The sequence below is a fragment of the Desmodus rotundus genome, chromosome 11 (assembly GCF_022682495.2).
Source record: "Desmodus rotundus isolate HL8 chromosome 11, HLdesRot8A.1, whole genome shotgun sequence".
Taxonomy (NCBI): Eukaryota; Metazoa; Chordata; class Mammalia; order Chiroptera; family Phyllostomidae; genus Desmodus; species Desmodus rotundus.
In genome coordinates, this window is record NC_071397.1 from 30,301,700 (window position 1) to 30,325,355 (window position 23,656).

Below are 23,656 nucleotides of genomic sequence, written 5' to 3' on the forward strand. Positions count from 1 at the left end.
TGTAGTAACTTGAAAAGCTTCCACTCCTGCACAAGTTATTTCCCGGGCTCTGGTCTATCACAACAGCTGCTTTACACTGTGGCCCCACCCTTCAGCCTCTTTGACGGCAGCCAGGAAATAAGGCACATTTCTGGGGAGGGCAGGGAAGATGGTTGGCCTGTTCATAGCTGTAGTCTAAACTCTTAGCACAGGGTCCAGTTCAGAGTAACTGCTTAAGAAATATTTAATTAATGAATAAATGGACATCCGAAAACCTGTCTTAGATCCTCAATGACCTTTTATCTTTTCTGAGAAGGATCTGGGAGAGAAGGCAGGCAGGAGACCATATTTATACAATATGGCTGTTGATGTTTATTTCCTCCCTTTTTGGTAGGATGATGGACAGGCAGACAAAAAATGTGTTAGGCAAAGTATATTTGACCAATTCTCTCAAAATGTCCTTGTGCAGAAATTCAGTCTGGATCCCAATACAATTAGGAAGATTCACAACTGCTGAACAATAGTGCCCCCAAAAGTGACGGTCAGATAGACACCAGCTTGGAGGGGAGTGCTGAGAGCCAGGCCTTATGGCTGGCTCTGTCCTTGCTCGGACCTTTCTCTGCAATGATTTTATTTTAATCTTTATCAATATCTTCAATTAAACTAGCAAATAAAGGCTTTGTCTATTTAACATTAAAGTCAAGAAGCTAGTAATTATGTTGGATAACTGAATCAGGATCCAAAAGGAAGTTGACAGATTATTGGAATGGGCAAAATCTAACTTAAGAATTAGGTAGTATTTATTTCTAAGAAATTTCCCATGGAGGAAAAGGTGATGTAACTCTTGTGCAGCTTTTGTGAAGTCTTCAGGATAAATGTAAATATCTATTTAAACTCAGGTAATGGGCTGAGCAAGTACCAATTAGGCCAAAAGAACAATTCATGTGAAAAGGGAATGAGTTTTAATTGACATTAAGCCTAACCTGAATAACACTAATGACTGCCAAAAAAAAAAAAAAAGATAATGTGATTTTAGCCAACTTTGAGAGAACTGTGCTACTGTGCTATCTTCACAAATCAACCAAGTATTGATGGATCGTCTGCATTGTTCTAGGTGCTGTGTGGAATAGAGAAGTATCAGGCACAAAATCTCTGCTGTTAAGGCACCTTGTAGTCAGAGGAAGATTAGCGATCAGAAAACAATGTCAGATATGTGATTTGACAGCCTATCAAGGAAATGATCCCTGGAAACTCCCAAACACCCCAAAACAAAACTGAAAATAAAAAAAAAATCTGAGGTTTGCATGCACTCAACAGGCACAGTCCATTAGTTAGTTGGTGTTTATAACCATGGCCCAAAGTCATCAGGAACCTGCTGTAAATAAGGTCCATTACTCTCTTTATAGAGACAAGATAATAGAAATGCACCTTAGAAATTGTCTTTTTGTTTGTTTAATTATTCTAGTTTTAAATGAGATATGTCAGTTATCTAGAAAATTAAGTTATGAGGATCATCAGCTCATTCTTGAATGAGGCCAAATAAATCAGGTACTACTATACATAGTTAAGCACTGAAGTATATGGGCCAATCCATGACGCTTGCGAAAAGAGGGAAACAAGCATGAGAAGTCAGAGAGATGACGTATTCCACTGCACACTCTCTATTGACCCAAGCCAGAACTACAGGTTACCAGTACATTGAGGTCATGGCACAACCAAAGACTGTGGAGTCCTGATAAGAGGGGGAAAACAGCTGCTTCTAGATAAGTCAAATGTTTAATTTACCAAAATACACAGAAGTGGCCCACAACATCGCTTCACTCTTTACGGTGATGGTGCGATATCCACCAAAACAATGGCACGTTTCCTTCTCGGGTGGGGTTTCCAGCGGACCACCTTCTCCCTCCATTGTGCCAATCTTTGGGTTTTTAATTTAAGGCTGGGTAATGTCACGCCAACAAGTGGATACACACCTCTCCAAATCATGGCCTCTAATCTCAGCTGGCTCTCAGTGAAGCATAGAACAGCTTCCACAGTCAGCTTTCCTTTCTATACTCACTGCAGCTTTTCCAAACCTCCTCCTCTACCTTATTTACATCCCTCTTAGGCATGACCTACCTACCTTGCTTCCTATTTGATAAAGTGCATTCTGTCCCCCACTTTACTGCGTCTCCTCAGCCCGCTTTCAAATGTCATGGTCCACAGCCCTCCTTTCGCACTGACTTAGGCAGCATGACCCCCCGGCCACTGCTCCTTCTCGGGTAGATCTGCTCACTGACCCGCTTGTGCAGGGGCTGTCATCCTTCAGTATGCTCCAAACTTGGTTTTGACCTGTTTCCTCATTCTCACACTTCGCTCAGTAGATCTTCTCTGTGTGCCCCCTCCTCCTCAAACTCTCAACAGGACTCTACCCATCAGTTCTCTTACACAATCACTGGTTTCCATGTATTAATCTTCTTTTAAATTGCTAACTCCTCGAAATAAGAGAATGCATTGTTCTTTGCTATATCTCTGTGTGGCTCAATAAACATCTGTCAAGTGAATGGATTAATTTTATTTGTGCAAAATATGCCGATAATGAGGTTCCCGACTCGAGAGATAACCAAGCATGGTCTGGATGACCAGTGGGCGGGGTTGCCATCTGACGGAGATGCAGAGCAAGTGACGTGATGCCCCTGCCGGGAGGAAGACGCTATGGTGTTATAAAGATCCTGTTATCAGGTAAATCTTCTTAAAGTTACTTTTTTTTTTTAAAGATAGAAATGAACAAAGCCTAAGTAGACTGTATTACAAATTTAAAAGTGCATTGGTGGTATTATTTTGCCCTTCTTTTTCTTAGCAAACACTTTTGGATAACTATTGCTATGTGTTATGGTGGCATGGGTCACCGGCTAAAGAAGACCTCGACCATTCTTGTATCCTAGACCTATTAACCTAGGAGGCCGAAGAGAAAAGAGATCTTTATTCCTCAGCATATGGCCTCTAACTTTCTAGTAACTGCTAGCCAACCATCTGACCCTATCTGATAGGAGCACTAGACCTAGGAAACCTGTGTCTTCAGCAGCACCCTTGGAGACCTCACGTGGTTGAAGTAAAAAGGAGATGATGACAAGAACATCTTTTCCTCTACTTTGCGCTATTTTTAACATAAAGCTATTTGTGTTTCAGGCTTTTAAAAATACCAGGTCTTATGGTGAAAGTGTGAAAGAAAGTAACTTCATAGCTTCTGGCATGGTTGGAGACTTTAAAAGAGCTCCCGTTGCTGAATAAAGTCAAAGCTTTAAACCTGCCTGAGAAACTGTTACTTCCTCACTAATTCCCCTAAGGAAAATATTTAAGATTGGTGTAAAGTTAAGAGACTACAGCTTTTTCTTCTGAGGGTTATCTTTCATGAAAATGATAGAGTGAAAAAATAATTATTCCGGCCCTGGCTGGCGTAGCTCAGTGGATTGAGCGCGGGCTGCAAACCAAAGGGTTGCCGGTTCGATTCCCAGTCAGGGCACATGCCTGGGTTGCAGGCCAGGTCCCCAGTGGGGGCCACATGAGAGGCAACCACACATTGATATTTCTCTCTCTCTTTCTCCCTCCCTTCCCCTCTCTCTAAAAATAAATAAATAAAATCTTTAAAAAAAAAAAGAGCAAGGAAAGAGCCTTAAAAAAAAAAAATAAAAATAATTATTCCGCAAAGTCCAATAAAAGAGCCAACTCCTTCCAACAAACCCACAGATACCATTACCCTTAAATACCCTCCACTTATCGGGGAGAGAAAAAGAAAACTTCCTTAGATCCATTCAAATATAAAAACATTCTTTACTACATTGAATTTTATAAAATCCCATTGTTAAATACTTCCTCTCAAACTCCTGCCAAATGGGAGAATTGCTGCTGAAACAGACAAGGAGTATGTGACCTCCTCCCCATCCCCGATGAACATCAGGGTTACACTTTGGCACACATACAGATCTATTTTCTACAAAGGATGCAGCTTTTCAGAGATGTGAAGGCTCTGGAATGCGAACACTGGCCCTCATCAACCCACTTCCTCTATTGGAAGGGAGTCTCCCAAATAGTCCTCCAAAGGAAATGCTGGAATGAAGTCACCCATGTTTAGTAAAGTAACAGTAGCCTGATGATGTGATTGTCTCTGAAGTGATACAAGGCACAGCGTTTAGACTGAAAGTTCACTGGGACTTTTCATAATGTAATCCTAGACAAATATTTGCACAGATGTACACACATATTTATTTGTTCTGCTTCAACGGGACTCATCGAAGTGCTAGCTTAAAATATAAACAGTGGGAAACTGCTGTAGTAATGACTAACAAAATAAAGCAATTATTTGCAAGAGCTGAAAACTGTTCATCTAATAAAAAGTAGGAAGCTGTGTGGGAGGAAAAGGAGTGAAATTCTCTAGCAAGTGAGGCCGGTTGGAATTTAATAATTCACTCTGGCAATCATATTTGTTTAGTCAGCAGGCCAGCGTTCCCACTGTGCTGTCCAATGCCGGGACAGGCTTCATCTGAAACTCCCACCATGTTAGAGGAGCAACTGTTTCCAGCCAAGCTGCATGAATGCTATCACTGCAGCAGTCCTTGAATACCTACCATTTATTACAGATCTCCGAGCAGATCTGCGAAGCCCAGAATGGGCTCTTGTTAGTCCGGAGATTAATTTGGCTGAGATGACATCAGATTATTTGAAATGTGTTATTCAGCAATATTTCCTAAGTGGCCTGTGTCAGCAGATAGTTGTGCTCCAGTTTTAGGATAGAAAATCATCTCCAGACTATATTTTTAATATTTCCTTAGTAATATAAACAGAGAACAAGACATGGAAAGCTCTTATAGTTTTCTCTTTTTATGAAGCAATGTTTTTACTCCTCAAGGATATTTTGTTCATCATGTTTTATTGAAATTAACATCCTTTTCAAATGTTAAGAGATGCGAAGGTGCAAAGATTCTGAGAGCATGCATACACTTCTATAGTGTTAAACACGGATAGAGATGACTGATGATCAGAAAACACAATTAGGTTAATTAATACCTATTATGCAAACAACCCAAATTTAGAAATAGTAGAACAACTGGCTACCTATGGAAGGTCTGTATGGGAGCTGGGAATGCAAAAGCACGGAAAGTGTAAGAATACATAGCTGTACACATGTCTAAGTACATCATACAAGGACTTTTGTTTTCTGTGTTTATTCACTGTTCTCTTATATTTGACTCTCAAGTGTCATTTGGTTGGTTAAATTAATACTTCACCAGGATTAACTGTTTATTAGTTATTCGTGATAATAACCTAGAAGCCATAGACCTGGTTTTTCATATAGTAGATGGTCAAATACTGCCTAGCAAATATTTTTTCCTACAGTAAGAATATTGTGACAATGTTTGTGAAAAGAAATCTAAATATTTTTTCAGTAGAGGAGCACAGAGAATTAGGTGTTTGGAAAGGGGCATTTCTGAAGAAGCATAGAGTTTCATAACTCCAGTATAATAAAAGAAATTTGTACAGTTAGTCCCAATCTGGAGTTACTCCCTTTTTGCCAACAAGTGCCTGGCTGTGACCAGTCCCACCACCAGAGCAGGCAGCAGACCCCACTGGACACAGCCCAGAAGAGGTTGGCAGCTGCACATCAGAGACCCAAAGTGGGCCCAGAATGAGGTGTGCTTGCCGGGTGGCACATGGGCAGTTAGCAATATTTGGAGTGTACAAGAAAGTGATCATCTCAGAGAAACAGTTGAGGAAAACTAGATGTCTGGATTTACAGCAACAGATTCAGAGACTGAAAAACCTTCAGACTTATACTAAGAGCCATGACCAGAGAGCTCCAATCCTAACAGGTGTAGGCAAAGAAACATCATGAAGGAAGAGATGAACCAAGTCAATTCTCTCACTACAGCTGACTATGGATTTGGTGAAGTGCCTTATTTGGAAAACTGAAAGTTAGTGTCTGTATAAAATTTGATGGATAATAATTTTGCTTACAAAACCCTTCTAAGAAAATGGTGAATAGATCCCCTCTAGTATTCCCCGCAATCCTTACTGAAGAGGGCAGCTGTGATATGAAAAAATAACATGCTATTATGGCCACCTTTGCCAAAATAGCCTCTCCGTCTGAAGGCCTGTCTGACCCAGACCGCAGAGTCTCCTGGACTGAGAACAACTCGGGCCATTGTGATTTAGAAGTCCCCCGGTGCTACAGAAGACACCAAGACGGCTAGAAGACAATGGCAGCATTAGAAGGCTCTGGATGAACAGAATATATAATTTCATTTAACAGCTGCGGAAGCTCATTAACTACGCTGGCATGAATGATTCTTTACAACTACAAAAAGAAAGAAAAACAGCAGCCTATTTACAGATGCAGCCAGAGCTGTCCCTTGTTTTCTAGCTTTCAAGGGAAACAAAACATTTCTGCATAATTCTATCCTATAATTCAACACTATTTAAAAGTGTAGCTTGCCATAAGCTTACAGAGATATTTTTGCACCACATATTCAAACCTCCATAATATCCCAGCGTAGTTTCTGACTACATGGCTTCCAGGTTCCCCACGACCTGCTGAGGGGCCAGGCAGGGAGCAGGGAGCAGACACGTCTTCGAGCATGCTCCCTCCGCACTCTCCAAACACCCTGTACTCTTCGTATCCTCAACTTGAGGAAAGTATGATTCCAATGCCTTTCACAATTCTTCCAGCTTACGTTGGCTGTTCTTTCTTATGTGATCATCAGCACTTTTTATTCTTTACTTTAGGTTCTCTTCCACCTACTGAGTGACCTCGAACACGTCACTTAACCTTTCTGTGCCCCACTTTCTTCATCTGTAAAATTATGATCGCACCTACCTGACAGGGCTGTTGTGAGGATTAAAGTATGAATTAATACAAAATATCTAGAGCAGTACCCGGCACGTACTCAATCTCAGCCAGTATTTTATTATTACTACCATTATTTAGGACATCATGCACCACTATCACTTATTTTACACGTATTTCATCAACTCCACCTAAATAAAAATTGTTTGAGGGCAAGTATTGGAATCCAGGGGGAGGAGGGGTGCATATTAGCACCCTTTCTTGCCCTCTCTCCTCTTCCTCCCCCAGTTCCCTGCCCACACCACAGATACATACACAAAGAGGAGGAATGTTGCTATTTGGTGGGGCAGGTTTGCTGACATTTCTTGGCCACTTGGCTTAGCTAAAAGACATGGGCACAGTTTTTATCTCATTCGGATAAACTTGCCTGTGGCTGTCCTTCCTCCCAAGAGTAAGTAATAAGGTATGCTCATCTTCTCAGATACCACCTCTTGTTCAAGATCTCTCATAAACAGAACTGCCCAATATGGGCCTCCAGGCTAAAGGAGAATGAAGTAAATGATTCGTTAGTTCAGGCTGGTTCATTGCCATTCTATACTGGGGTTGGAGGGGATGCTCTACTTAGTGACATTATTCTGTTTGCTTTTCCTTTTCTCAGCATGTATTTCCTGTAAGACCTTTTCAGGAAGGGGTGGCTGGTCTCAGGTGGGACTCAGGTAATTCTGGGTCTCTGGTCCACATGCCATTAGCTCACCCCACCCTTATTAGCAACCACAAGGATCAAGTCTTTGGTTTGATCCTGCAGCCCCTAACATTCACTATCCTACATGCTATTCTATATACAAGTAGGCATTCAATATTTATTGAAATGACCTGTTATGTATCATTAAAAAATGTTACCCACATTCTGATGGGATCAGTCCATATGACTGAGGTCTTATAATTCAATTAAACTAAATTCAAAATTCAAAGAACATTTCATGATAACAAGCACTAATCCAATGGCTGTCAATGAAATTCAAACTTGCCACTGTGACCCACAGGGCTCTCTGATTGCTTGGCCCTGTCTTGCTCACGCAGAACCAGAACACTTCATGATTTTTGCCTAAGCCAACTTCTGCTTATTTACACTTGCTGTTCCCTCTGCCTGGAGTGCTCCCACCCCCAGCCCTGCATTTCCCATGATGGGCCGCTTCTCATCACTCTTGTCTGAGGACAAAGAAGGGGTCCATGTCATGAAGTGAAGGGAATAAGGGAGGACTTCCCATGAAGAAATGAGATGAAGTGTGAGACCTAAAGTATGAGTGTCTGTATCTGTTTGGAAGTAGAGGTGGGAAAATAAGAGTATTCAATTTATATAGAAGGAAGAGCTGAGACAAAGGCTTTGGGATGCAAAGGAATAGAGCAAGGTTGTTCGAAGAACTGAAAGTTGGTGTGGCTGGAGATTAGAGAGCTGGGAGAGAGCAGAAGATGGGGCAGCAGCGAATCATCAAGACCCCGTTAGAAGACACTCCAATAAGAGGGGCAGTACAGCATTTACGTACTGTAGTCCTTAAGTGATATCTTACTCTACGATACCATTCTTAATAAGGAAAAATCCTTCCGCCCTCATTGATATTCCATTCTTCCCTAACTTAAAAATAATTGGTAGTTCTAGGTGTTGGTCACTCCCAGAACTCGGCTGCTTCCTTTAGAAAAACTGAGCTACTGTGTCCAGATACCGGGCATGGCACTGCTTACCAGAACCTGGGAGCTTGTTCGCCAACACTAAACATAACCGTAACCCCTCCCAGCCCTAGTTCTACTGTTATCTCTGGCGGGACACTGAATTCAAGCTGCTTTAATGAGTTACGAGCATATCACACACATTCAGTAAGAATTACGTATGTACCAGCGACCTGGACAGAGTCTTTTCTATGCAAAAAAAGATAAATTAAATTTCAGCATTTTGAATTTTGACAAATTGAATTCATGCTATTAAAATAGCTTTAATTTTTTGGAATTTCCATAGTTTGAAATGATTTACTTTTACTTATTCAGAGACTTAGGAACAAGTTACAAGAAATCAATAAAATCAGCCCAGAAACTAAAGTTAAAGTATAGAAAGATTAGATGACTGGTTCAAAATACAGCTGAACATTATTCTTTCTATGAATAAACAGTAAACATATTTCCTAAATTTTTATTCAATGTTGTCAGAATTTAATTTAAGTAAGATACAGGTTTACTGGGTGAGAGAACCAGAAAAAGACAATGTATCTGATATGTCCAAGAAAGCCACTGGATTCATACGAAAAAGAGTAAATGTTTCAAAATTAAATTTTCCAGATGAACAGTCAATAGTTGAAAGATTGTACCTCCAAAGATAATTTTAATCTAATGTAATCATAAAGAGTAAGAAATTTAGCAAAATCACTTTCTTAATGTGCACTTAGAAAGATCTATGATGTGTAAAACACGAGCACTTCAAGTCGGACATCTGAACTTGCAACCTTTGCCAGCTCTCTGACTCACTGCAGCATCCTTACACCCAATACAAGTAACTTTGCACTTAAACAGGGCGATAATGTTTCCATTCATTAATATCACACGTCCTGTATTTCTATTGTGGGAATCTTGACTGTGCTCCTCTTTTATAGCATTGAGACATTTATTTCCATATTTAACTGCATGCATTTCTTTAGCATTTATATACATTTTCCTTCACTGGAATAAGCATATGTTCAAGAGTTTAACTCCTTAGCTAAAAAGACCAAACCCAAAATTCAGAAATGGTGTTTTAATACCTGCAAGGAAGCATGTAGAGAATAATAGACTTATAATACACTAGCACGCTGTATAACATTTTAGGTTTTCCAACACACTTCTCAGTAAGGTACCTAGTATCCTGATACCTCATGGCGTCATTTTTGAACTAATCTGTGGAAAGATTCTGACTTTACTCAGAGTTGTTAAGGTACCTGAAGGAGTTTATGCATTAATCTCTTTAACCATGTGGGGCAGTGAAGCCTTTGGGACAGTAAGTTCACGATGAGTGTTTGTGCTGAATGAATCCCCAATCTACTTTGCTTTAATTTTCATTAAAAGCCTCTACTCTCAAAGTACTGGATCATTAAGTTTATATAATAATTAGATATACAAATTAGGAAAGGCAGATTAAGTATCACTTGGCAACATTAACTTCCCCACCACATTCACACTGACAATTTAAGTGTATTAATTAGCAAGATATACTTGTTCATGCATAAAAACTGAAGAAGCCTATTAAAAATATTTAATTCATTGACTATTGTTTCCAATAATAAGCACATTCACAGGATGAGGGTTTTCCCCACTTTATTTACTGGCTTTTTGCCATTAAGAAGAGTAAAAATGAAGAGAAAAATAATCATAAAAACCCCCAATCTTTTAAATGATTTAACAGTTTAGTTCATGCACACAGACAGTATAGTACACATTATTAAATGCTTATCTTCTATATCTATTTAGAATACTTATTCTGATATGGGATTGATACAATAGGAAGAAAGTCTTCTCTATTATTTTAGTGATACTGATAAAATGGTTCACAAAGAACTTCGGTAAGATTTCAGGAAGTCATTTCAAAAATTAAGAGAAATAACTAACCTCTGGTTACTCTTCTGAGACAGAAAAACAATGGGCATCTTTGCATTATTATTTTTAAGCCACCACAAACTGACACTACTCACAATAGACCCCTCTCCCACTACGGTGATATCTAGCTACACTTTTAATGAAAGGAAACCAGGCAATTCTGGGAGCAATCTATTTGGGCAGAGCCTCGTTTCACGAGTACATTCCCCTAACTCTCAGGCAGGCCTTAGTGCAGTAAACTTTGCCTACACAGCCCTCACCCATGGTTTTAGGTATTCTTTAGAAGAGGAAAGGTTTCACACGTGTGTACTATTTATAGATAGCATCACTACAGAATGGAGTGCAGGTTCAAATCAGAGTTTTAAGGTCAGGAAATAAGTATCATTTAAAATGAGTCACACTGCCACTTTTAGAACCTCCTGCACTTCCTTTAAAAACCTCGCTTTCAAGGACATGTCAATTTTTATTTTGGCAATCGTAAGTAAATACTAAGCATACAATAGTTATGATGATCACTCAGTGTGGTTCTATTTTTTTTAACATTAAAGACTTTACAGCAACATTCAGGTTACATTTATCTAGCCCACATTTATGACTGCTTTATTCTCAGTAACTGACCTACAGTGGTCCCTTTCAAGAATTTTATGTTCTAGATGATACTTTATTATGCTGATCTGAACATGAAATTTCAAAATTATTTAAAGAAGAAAAACCACATGAAAGCAATTAGCAATAGTTTCTAATTTATGCTAAGTATTAATTTATCTCACTTAAGTGTACAATAACTTTGTGTAGTTGTAGAAATGTAATACTATAAAATTTAATAGTTGGATATTTCTGTGAAATAATAAAAACTGCATTCATATCTTATTCCAAATATAAAAAGCATACTTTTATTATCTTAAAAATAGCATTTTATATTGTTGTTATGGAAATATGGGGCACAGGGCATAGTAAATAATAGGTATTAATTTCTAACCCACAGAATGTTTTCTGGCAATTTGTATTTGTTGGTTTAAAAATATTTAAGAATTATATAGTTTTCATAAATTAAAATATTCTAATAAACAATTACTTAAGCGAAAAAAATAGCCAAATAGAAGTGGGAAATGGGAAATTGAGAGGTCAGTGAAGAAAGGGACGGCATGTGAAATAACACAGGAGAAGAACCTAAAGCAAGTGAAGGTCAAAGAATTAGGAAAAGTTTACCCATTTCTCCAAACTTAAAGCCATTTATCCTGGGACACAGCTGAGTTATTCACTCCAAGCGTTTTAGTTTACCTATTAAAAAACAGGCCACATTCTCAATTCCAGACTTTGGGGCCTAGCAGGTGGAGAGCCCTCCCCCTCCCACCCATTTCAGCGGAGGTCTACTAACCTCTCATGGCCCAACATGGCTAATTGAGTTTTATTTGCTGGATGGCTTTATGTATGAGGAAAATGTAAAGGAACTTCTATGTATCTCTCTCCCCATCCTAGTTAAGTAGAGTGTTCAACTGTGTTTGGTCAAATTTTAACCAGTGGCATGGTCACACCGTTTCAATATCACCTCTTATCAACATCATCAGTAGGTATTAAAGGGGAACGGAAACTGATTTCTACATCAATGGCAAATACTACATGTTTAGAAGATACTGTGTGTTAGAGGACAAAGGATACCACCTTCACCTCCTTCTAAAGTGCCTCGTTTCTGGCATTTAAGTGTCTCGTATTAAACAAATGTGCCACAGGACAAATACAGACTTACAAAAAAGACAAGTTAGAAATTAGGTCCTTCACAGAGATCCACAACAGGGTCCTTCAAAAAATCCTCGGTTGTCTTCATATATTTAGGGTGGCACTTGATTCATGTATTATTTTAAAGAGATGTGTCCTGTTACATAAAGTAAAGTTAACAGTTCACAGTATCAAAAATGCCTAAAATATTATTCTCCTCAGCTAAAGTAAGAACAGATTTTTCAAATAATAGTTGAGTCAATATTAGTTCAAGTACTTCATTAAATTGAAAACTACTTCATTACTTAAAGACTGAACCTATAAGGAAATAAAAGAAGTTTAATCCAAATAAAGTGAATTAACTTGTCACTCTGGCCTTTATTTCTTTTCTTTTAAAAATAGTTTAGATTTCATTAATAGAAATGTTAGTGAACGGCTCTTAAAAACACTTGTTTTGGAATTATAGACAAATATAAATAGCAGGAGAAGTGGGTTGTGACATACTGTCTTAGTACACTTTTGTAAGAACAAAAATTCTGTAATACATGTATTTTCTCATCCTCACTCCTTTAGGAATACTTTGCTTTTCCTTCCTTCCTTCCTTCCTTCCTTCCTTTCCTTCCTTCCCTTCCTTCCCTTCCTTCCTTCTTTTCCTTTGATATTGCAAATTCTATACACACACAGAGCACTTCTCCTGCCCTGCTGAAGTCCTTTAAAAATGTGCAGGAATGGTTCAAAAGTTATTTAATTTATCCCATTTTCACCCAAGCTTTGTAAAAATGTACCAAAGAGAAAGCAAGGTATTTGGTCGTAGTTAACAAGATAATTGCTCCTCAAGTTGCTCCTTGGCTCCTTGAAGTCCGAGGCAGTAGGCAGCTGCAAACATCCGACTGAAAGCCCATCTGCGGCTTCACAGCTTCCAGTCGAGGATGTTTACAGCCGCTCACTGTCAACAGGGATATCCCTCCTCTCTGGTTAACCTGAAGGAGGGTCTCTAGGCAGGTTTCTAAGGTGTCCAGGCAGCAATTCTGGACATTACTAAAGTCTCATTCAAATAGAAATATTCTAGAAAATGTCTCACATTCAAAAAATAAGCTCCATGAATGCCTATTATTCATCTACTAAGTTTCTACAAAATTTTGTGATGTATTAAGATGACATATGCAAACAGATTTCATCCATTACTGTTAGCGACAAATAGTCAAAGGCAGGGTTACTTAAAATGATTCCAGCATGCATTATGCAATTAAACTCCTTCTTTGAGTGAAAGTGATTAAACATGGAAATTAAATCATGTTAACACCATAAAGTACACATTTAACATTAAATTCTACATTTAAGTGAACTTAGTCTCCCAATGAAAATAAAAAGGTTTCTTTCAAACATTATAAATTCTAACAAAAAAAAAAGACTTACATGCTGCTTTTATATATATCACTTTTGTTCTGAAATCTGCTCCCAGAGACAACTTGTATAGTCAGCTGGTTTTTGAAAGAGTAAGCAACAACCAGGAAAAAAATAGAATGGAATAACAAGGTCTATAACAGGCATATATCAGTTTGTGGATCAAAGTTTCCCACTGGAAAAACACAGAACCTATCACTTGCAACAGAGTGACGCACATTAACTCCAAATTTGAATGTTTTGAATTCCACTCCCATTCTCTTATGAAAATAAATGAGGAAAACTGAAGGTTAAGCTCTATCAGCCACTACTTTCCTGAAGTAATTCAAAACCCTTCCTAGTCCAGTGAAAGATTAAGTTGATACAGAAAAGAGGGTGTGCCTTTCGCTCAGATTTGTTTTTAGATGAAGTTACCATAAGGTTCTTAAGTTGCAGAAGTCTTAGTAGTTTGTGACACCAAACCCAAAACAAAAGCAAAATCCACGCAACAGTGTCATGTTTACTGAAACTAACAAATGTGAAGAGCTCTATAAATTACTTTTTCAAAGCAAAGGGTAACTCTATCCCATTAAGGTTAAGAAAGTTAATCTTTGAGGCAGCAGGTGAAAACAAGCTGAATTATGTTGTAGGCTTTTTCTTATTAACTAAGGACTTTGAACTATTAAAACTTCCCAGGGAACCACATTTTCTCAATGGGTCAAGTCACACAGGGGAACAAAGCAAACTTCATCAGTGCTGTGTGATTCTACATTCCAGAAATTCTTAGTACTTGGCATTCCTATACCACTGCTGACTAGAGCTAGCTTCAGTTCACCAAACTCAGCCATAGCTACCAACCCTGTGAACTTCTCATGGAGACATCCACTTTTTTTAAGTTAGTCACAAATAGACAGGCAGAATACTTTTTAATTAAAACAGATAAATAACAAGCCTTACACCCCGTGAAGACATTGTATAGCAGTACCTGTTTACAAAAAGAAAATATTTTCATTCCCATAAATTTTTCTCAAAGTGACAGATCCCCTACTTGCCTTGGAATCTTAGCACTTTTAAATAATAACTTTAAATTAAAAATGAAAAACCCTAAGAGACTAGTAGTACATCCTAAGCAAATGATCTCAAAGAACAATTCTATGAACAGGTTAAAGAGATATTAAAACTTAGTACAACTTTGAAAATCCAGCCTTTTGTTCAGAGCTCTATGAATAAACATAAAAAATTCTCCAAACAAAGCATGAAAGACCGTAAGATATTAGTTACAAGAGTTCATATATAGAAGGGCATTTAATAAGCATCAATATAAAACTTCACCGCTTATATATGTGGGATTCCTCTTTAGCAAGACATCAGCTAGATGAAATCTCTGTGAAAGGTAAAGCAGATTCATCCCAAACAAGGTGCGGAACAATTCTGCCAGTTTCAGTGAGACTCAATGTTATTGAAAATGTTTGCTTGTTTTCTAGTAATTGAACAGTATCATTTCCATTTGGAATAGCAATCCTCAAAATGAGAGTATGATAACAATTCCCAGAACAGTTTCTTCTAACCCCACATACGTGGACTGCCTCTCACCCCATCCACTCTGCAATTTTTACTCAGATAGGGAGGGAGCTGAGTATGTGTATTTTGCAAAGGCTATCAAATGATTTTGCTATGCCTTCCTAGCAGAGAACCACTAATCCAGAAAGACAGAACTAAATAAATTTGCTTAAGATTAAAAAATCTTGCCACTACCTGAGAAATGTGACCGGTAAATCTACTTAAAAAAACATGAATTAAAAACAAATATGGCATATAAGATTCAATTGTGTCTAGTACATCAGACCCTGGTTTGTCTTCTATAACCTTGAAAATGCTCACAGGAAACTCACTTAATTCAGAACCACAGGAATCCTGACTGTTAGATGCTGTTAGACAACGGCCCTAGAAGTCTCCCCACCTAAAGTGCCGCTCCGGATGTCTATACTCCAGTCCAGTTTTATGGTCTTCTCCCCACTATTCTGTTGTAACTGTCTGAAGGATTAGATTCTTCTGGCAGGGGGCAGTTCAGGACTGGCCCCTGATAAAGTTTAAAATTTTTTCTGTTATCCTAAACTATTCAGTCTCGAACCCTATTATCAACCTTGTAATCATGTTATTTTCCTAAGCTTTGCATAATTAAGAATAGCGTAAAATATCCAGCCATTCAAGCTTCCCCCCACCTCCCTCCATTCATACACACAATTCTCTGGATTTTTGGATATCAGAGAATTTAAATGGCCCCCTACTTGAATGGTGAGATTTCAGGCACTTATCATCAGGTGGTAGAAATTATCATTACTTATTTATTTACTTATACTATGTCTCTCCTTTGGCCACAAAAGTGCAAAGGTGATCTTACCCCACTAGAAAAATGCATGTAGGTCATCTTACCCCCCTAGAGAATGATGCTTCACCCTACGGATTCCACCTCTTTTCTCATGCATGTGATCTAACCTCCACCTCCCTGCCTCTAAATTGCTTGCATTGCACCCTAGGAATGGGAATGTTTCATATCAGCACAGAGCCCAGGGTCCAGGCTCTGTTCTGCATCCTTCCATCCACCATTTCTTTGGGGGGACAACTTCCTAGGCAAATTGTGTCAGTAGTGCTGGCATTTGGCCCACTATCCCTTCATTCGAGAAACCCACCCGAATGCAAGAAACACACGTAGTCTCCGCTTCCTTCTGTAGAAAGCACACACGGACTGGTCTGAAATGGAAGTAAAATACACGTACAAACAAAATTCTGCACTTTAAAATTAACCTTCACTTTCTCCTATTTATACTTAGAGAAAAGATTTTATTTACTTACTTTTAGAGAGAAGGGAAGGGAGGGAGAAAGGCAGGGAGAAAAACACCAATGTATGGTTGCCTCTCGTGTGCCCCCCACCAAGGACTCTGCCTGCAGCCTGGGCATGTGCCCGAGACTGGGAATCTAAGGGTAACCCTTTGGTTCCCAGGCAGGTGCTCAATCCAGTGAGCCACACCAGCAAGGGCTCCTATTTATACTTTAGGCTTAGTAGTCTACAATGTTTTTAGCCTACTTCAAAGACTTCCAATTCTCATTCAATTTTTTCCTAAAGACAGTGATGATGAACTTTCCCTTGCTATTTAAAAAAAATAATTAATAGAAATACAGACCTAGCTGGTCCTTGGCTCTTGAAACTGCCTGTAGGCTACAGGAATTTACTGGAAACATTTTCCCATGGACAGTGCACACATGGAAGACTAAGAAATTAACATTCTAGGAGGAAAAGCATTATCTTGAATAGTATAGAGCTTACAGACTTATAAAGAGTAAAATCTATTCTAAAAGTTAGTATTTTTCAATTAATGTTGTAAAATGGTAGTGTGAAATAAGTTGAGAATAAGCTAAACAGTGTGTACTTAAATATATAGACTTAACTTTAATACAACATTTGTGTTGTATGCCAAGCAATGTGTACACACGGTCTCATTTTATCCCTGCCAGGGTATGATGAAGCATTTACGATCATCATCATCACACAGATGAGGACGCCAGGCTTTGAGAATTGGAGTCACTTTGGTATTCTGAGGTTTTGCCTTTGTAAGCTCTTCCAAATCATTTGTGTAATTGGGGAGAGTGTGGGTTTGCATAGATATGATATAGTTAATGATCATTCAATAAAAATGTATTTTCAGTATAAACTGAACATAAAAATTAATAAATAAAACTTTTTAAGAGTAGGAAACAAATATCCAGATCCCTTTGTGATAAAACAATTCTCAATCACTCATTAATTCATTATATATTTTATTTATTTGCCAAAATCTCCTTTAAAAGAATCCTGATTTACAATGGAGGTCAAAGTTCCCCAGAGAGGAGCTCTCCAAGCTTACCAGAGTTCTGTGGTTGTTATCACCATACTTCCTCATTTGTCTGGGATCCTCCTCTCCCACTTCGGCTGATATTCTCACTAGGGAGGGAGATTCCTGAGGGTCAGGGCATCCCAGCCTTCAGGTTAATAAGGGATGTTCTGTCCCACTCCTCCTGCCTTTCTCCCTCCCTTCCTTCAGCCACCTCAACTGTCAGCAGTTCCCAGGCAGCATCCTGCAGACCACCTGCTGGCTCAGCTCTTCCCCACTCAGGGGTTCCTGCTCCATTAGGGTGTGCACAAAGAGGAGCTCTTACCTAGGAATGCTCTCCCAGTTCTGCCAACATTTAAGGTCCCATTTCTAAAGGGACATTAGAAATTTAAGAAGAATTTCATTGTAATAATCACATGGCAGAATTCCAAATTCAAACAGTCCTTGTTTTTTTTTAAAATTAAAACTATTAAATTCCCCCAAACAGTAAAAATTCCACATAATTAGTATTATAACTTTTGAGTAATGAGGAATTCTTTTAGAGGAACACATTCTATAATAGAAACTGCATTTAAAAGATATTTTTTTATTTGTACATTTTACAATTTAAAATATTTGTTTCTAATTTAGGGTGAATATACATGATTGATATTTCTATGGATATTTTAAGAAAGTTAAATGATTTTTGAATGCTCTTAAAATTTTGAAAGTAATCTGCCACTTAGTTCACTTAAAAAATACTATTAGAAAGTATTTCTTAGAAGTAGCCAAGGTTAGAGTATTTTATTAATCACTCTGTATAAATTAACATCAGTAATTGCCATAGAAGAATAGCCAGATTAGTAACATACTTAGAACCTGAGCCCTTCTGGAATTATGTAATCAGTAAAACAGGTTACAAAGCTGCAAAGTGATAGAGAGCATTAGACATCCCATCAAGTTGAAGAAAAGACAAGAAAAACCTGTATGTGTGATGCAAACAATACCATGTCAAAAATTTAGAAATACATGTTTACCTTCCCCCTTTTTTGTATTTTATAAGTTTTCTTTAATGTGAATACTTTAATATGAATATTTAGGAAAAATGATTGACCCATTTCAGATATAAGAATTAATATCTACCATATCTCAAGAGTAATGTATAGATAGTACCAGACATTTCTCAAGACCAGTCTCTATCGAGATAAATCTTTGATCAGTTGCCTCTCACACGGTCTCAGCTGGGGACCTGGCCTGCAACCCAGGCATGTGCCCTGACCGGGCATTGAACTGGCAACCTTTCAGTTCACAGGCCCATGCTCAGTCCACTGAGCTACACCAGCCAGGGCTACTGTCTAGATAAATCTTTGAAAAGAGAGAAGATTATATAAACTCTGAAGGCCATGGTTCTGTTTCAATCACTATTTTGTTTACTGGGACATAATGTGTCTTATGCGTAGCAGGTGCTCAAAGTATATGGGCTGAATTTGTTTAAATGTTCGTAAGAAGACAGTCTTAAAACACACCTTACTTATAATGATCCAGCATCTTTCTTTTGAAAACTTATGAGCTCATAGCTCTTTAAAAAAATAGGGTTTTTTTCCCCCTTTAAAAGTGCTGAAATAGACAAAAGGTAATAACTGGTCCACGGTTAGAGCCAGAGCTATAGTATGAAGATGTGATTACCTATCCCGGAGTTGAAGGATTGGTTTTGGTGCCTCTGCCAAGGTGTAAAGACAGGTGTCACTGGGCCCTTTTGATAGGTGACTGGAACAAGCAGGTCTCTGACTGTCACTGAGCCTATTTTCTCTGTGAATGGAAACTATGAAACCTACACCTCACAGACCTCTTATGAGAAATGACTGAGATGGGAAAGCACCATGCACGTGTGAGCTTTTTTTCCTTATTAGTACCTTCTGATTAGGAACATATTAGGGCAGACTAATCAGAACAGTGCTTCCTAAAGGAAATAAACTACTAATATCATTTGGGCTTTTAAACTTGCTACATGATCTCATTTGACCTCGCTGGACGTCAATTTCCTCAACTGTAAGAAGAGGGTTAATCAGATTCTCTTTAAAAATCCTTCCAGCTATAAAATCCTATGACTCTAATTCCTTCAATTGCTTGAATTTATGAGGTAGGAGGTGGGAGCTGGAGTGGGAGATGGTTGGAAGAATTTTTAAAAAATTAATCATACACAAATCATGGATGCAGTCATCCCTCACTAGAGGGATCCCCCACATTTTTTCTTAACACAAAGAAGCACCAATTATCCTGCTTTATTCGCCATAACTTCCCACACCCACACACTTTTTTTTTTTTTTTAAATCAGGACCATAAGATAGTTTGGTAGACATTTATGGACATAGTAGTTAGTTGCTGACTTACGAAACTTTCAATGGAACTTATCTCCAATACCATCTGACATGGAAATTGGGTTTTAAGTAGCAAAAGAGGCTCATATACCTTATACTTATGGCAAGGAGGGACATAGCACACAGAAAACAGGGACAAAAAATTCTTATTTAGAGTTGAACCTTGAAATCAGGCTCTAAGACCTCTACATCATTCCATACAGAGAAAGGGCAACTGAACTTGAAACAGCCCACTGCCTCTCAAAACCAAACACTTTTCGCAGAGTTTTACAAGTTAATGATTGACCTACACTGTTTTGGGAAATCAGCAGCTTAGTTGCTTATGTGATGATATTTCCAGATTTTCAACAAAATAAGTGTAAACTCACAAGACAAAAGCCATACTTCAAATAATAGTTATTAAAAAAAACTCACATTATGATTTCATCCTATTATATTCACCTAATTAATAGGTACTCAACAGCAGGTTTGTACTAAATTTGAACCACTAGGGATAACTGGTGATGGAAACACATGTGACTGGCCCTAATTTCGTTTGTAGGTTTAAGCATTAGAATGGAGGTAAAAACGCTTAGGTCAACCAAACAGGGCAGCCACAGAAGCAACAGTGACAAACCACCCACTACTCTTTTGCTACTCTTTCCTCTAGGGAAGAAAGACAGTCTGAACAGCATGGGATGATTTCCAATAGCTTCTAAAGATCCAGGTTCTATTTCTGCCTAAGAAACCTCAGTGTGGTGGTAATCTAGGATGTACAAATGGGGAACATCTGGTTAACAGTGCAGGAAACTAAAAATGTCTGTGATTATAGGAAAGGCTGGACAAGTGGAGAAAAAAATGGATAAATGAAAAAAGAACCAATGAGAAAGAAAGAACCTCCCTTTCCCCCTTGCTATTCCCTAAGGGTAATTTATTAGTGATTCTTGAAATGGTAGAACAGTATGCTATCACCACAGAATGATCAAGAAAAAAATCTTCAGTTTACTCTTTGTTTTACTGATGGGGATCTAGTCAACCTGTTATTAATACTAGGCCCCTCTACCTGGAAAATGAATAACAATTTAAAAATAAATTAATTTCTTCAAATTGATATTTTGTCATTTAGATTAGCTCAACATTTGTTACTTAAACCAAGTATTTTCATGAATGCTACTGAATAATGTACCTTTCTACAGAGTTAGAGAGTGGATAAAGAGAGAGATTTCAGGGGACCCTAAAATGAATTACCAGAAAGTTTAAGTGTAAAATTGACATTATTTTGGATGTTCCAGAAGCATCATGATTTAAATGATTCTGTCCCAATAAAATCATAAATCAGTAGAAAATACTCTCAGACCAGTGATCTCATCAAGAAAAGTCACTAAACATGATTTAAGTAGCATCCAAAAAATCTTAAATTCCCTAAAACATTAACATTAGTTTTATATTCTGTGGAATGAAAGTGCTACACTTTTATTTTACCTAAACTATCTATTAGGAAAAGAGAATTTATATAGAAGAAGAGTACTTTAAACCCATCTTAAAAAATAATTGATGACCTCACACCTGTCAGAATGGCTATCATCAATAAATCAACAAACAAGTGTGGGAAACAATGTGGAGAAAAGGCGACCCATGTGCACTGTTGGTGGGAATGCAGACTGGTGCAGCCACTGTGGAAAAGCAGTATGGAGTTGCTTCAAAAACTTAAAAATGGATCTGCCTTATGACCCAGAGATTCTACTTCTGGGACTGTAGCTGAAGAAAGCTGAAACACTAATTTGAAAAAATACATGCACCCCTATGTTCACTTTGGAGTTATTTACAATTGCCAAGATTTGCAGCCCAAGTGCCCATCGGTAGATGAGTAGACAAAAAAAGCTGTGGTGCATTTACACAGTGGAATACTACTACACAGCCATAAAAAAAGAAGGAAATTTACCTTTGTAACAGCATGGATGGACCTGGAGAGTATAATCCCAAGTGAAATAAGCCAGCTAAACACAAGTGCTATATGATTTCACTTACATGCAGACTCTAATGAACAAAGAAACAAAATAGATACAGAGAACAGACTGACAGCTGTCACAGGGAGGTGGCTTGGGGGACTGGGTGAAAAAAGTGAAGGGATTAAACAAAGAAAAAAGACCTCACAGACACAGACAACAGTATGGTGATTAGCAGAGGGAAAGGGGGCACAAATGGTGATGGAAGGAGACTTGACTTAGGGTGGTGAACACACACTATAATATACAGATGATGTGTTATGGAACTGTGCACCTAACACCTATATAATTTTATCAACCAATGTTCAATAAAAATTTTAAAAAATTGATGAAACTATCCCAATTTAGTGAAAACACTAATTAAAAATAAAAAAATAAAAAACCCCAAACATCGGCTGGCATTCCAGAGTCTGACTGTCTAACTTTTCTTCTTACTTTTTCTTTCTTTCTAAAGCCCTTCTTAAAATTGCCTGTGGTACTTTTTAATGTACTCAGAAGTCCTAGGACCGTGGAAGTTTTTTAACTAGTAAAATAAACACAGGCATCGAGTACCTGCAGTTCTGCTAACAGTATTGTTTGTATTCTGAACCCCATCCACACAGGCTACAGAGAAAAATATCCAGTATAAACAAATATTACTTAGATACCAGTGGCATCTTAAAGCAGCACACCCAAGTCTCAAAATGCAAAAGGGAGAAATTTTCCACTCCCACAGCGCATAACTCCCTGGTGAACCTCATGTCAGGAAAAGAGAGTGAAGTTGTCTCTGTTACTGCGAAGTTGGGGAGGAGTTCTGGTTGTGAAGGAAATCAGTAATTCTTTTTTTTCATGTTTTTATCATCTTTTTTCCCCTCACTAAATCTCTTCTTTTTCATGGTGTCTCTCTCCTTTCTCCACACTTCCTCCTTTTAGCTGTTCTTTCTCATCTTCTTCCTCATTCCAACAGAGATGATAGCTTTGTCCTTTAATCTTGTTGCTTAACATCAGCCTCTAAACTTCATGCAACACTCAAACATAAACACCACTGAATAATATTTTCAAAGTAATACACAAACTAGGGCAAGAGGGAAGGATGAAGTGGGCTGAGGTTAAAACTGAGAAAAAACATTCTCTACTGGTATTTGCAATCCAAGCTTCCAGCAGAGAGAGAGAAGCTAAACCCTTTAGGGGGAAAGAAGCTTGAATCCTGAGAAATGTTAGGAAGTAAGGCGTTCGTGCAGCCCTGTGAGAATCAGAAAGAACGGTGTGGCCTACCTCACCAGGCTGCCCAGGCACTGAAATCTAAGGCAATGATCCTTAGGCCTTTGCCTCTATGGCCCAAGGCTTAAAAAACTGAAGAAAGAAGACATGTTGCTCTTGAAGACTGGGCCCAGCAGAGTTTCTGATCCTTCCCACATAGGCCCATTTTCCCAAGTCTCTTGAATATCTTTCCGTTGACCCTTAGCAGTACTGTGTTATCCACTCTGCCTGCACGTTTCACTCGGCCCCGACTTCAGGCCCTACCCTAAAGTAAAACTCCATGCCTTAGTTTCCACAATTGCAAAATGATAATAACTATAACTATGTAATTACAACTATAGAGCTAAATAAATTAATACTTGTAAAGTGTTTGGAACAGTGTTTGGTACATGAAAGTATAAGAATTACTTAAATAAAATGAAAATAAATTAATATATCCAGATTTAAATAACAGAAAGCAATTTATGATGGCAAACATATTTCAAACAGAAAAAAAGAGCAAATATGCTAATTTTATGAACCTGTGTCATCAGTCCAGTCAAATTACCAAGAGAGATTACCCGAGGAACCAGTCTTTAGCTGAACGTTCTTTATTTAACCAACTCTAACCTGGTTCTGAGATACGTAATTGTCGAGGAAGAAATAAATCTGTCTGCTGCAGCCACAGTTTACAAAGTGGAAGTCTGAGAGCTC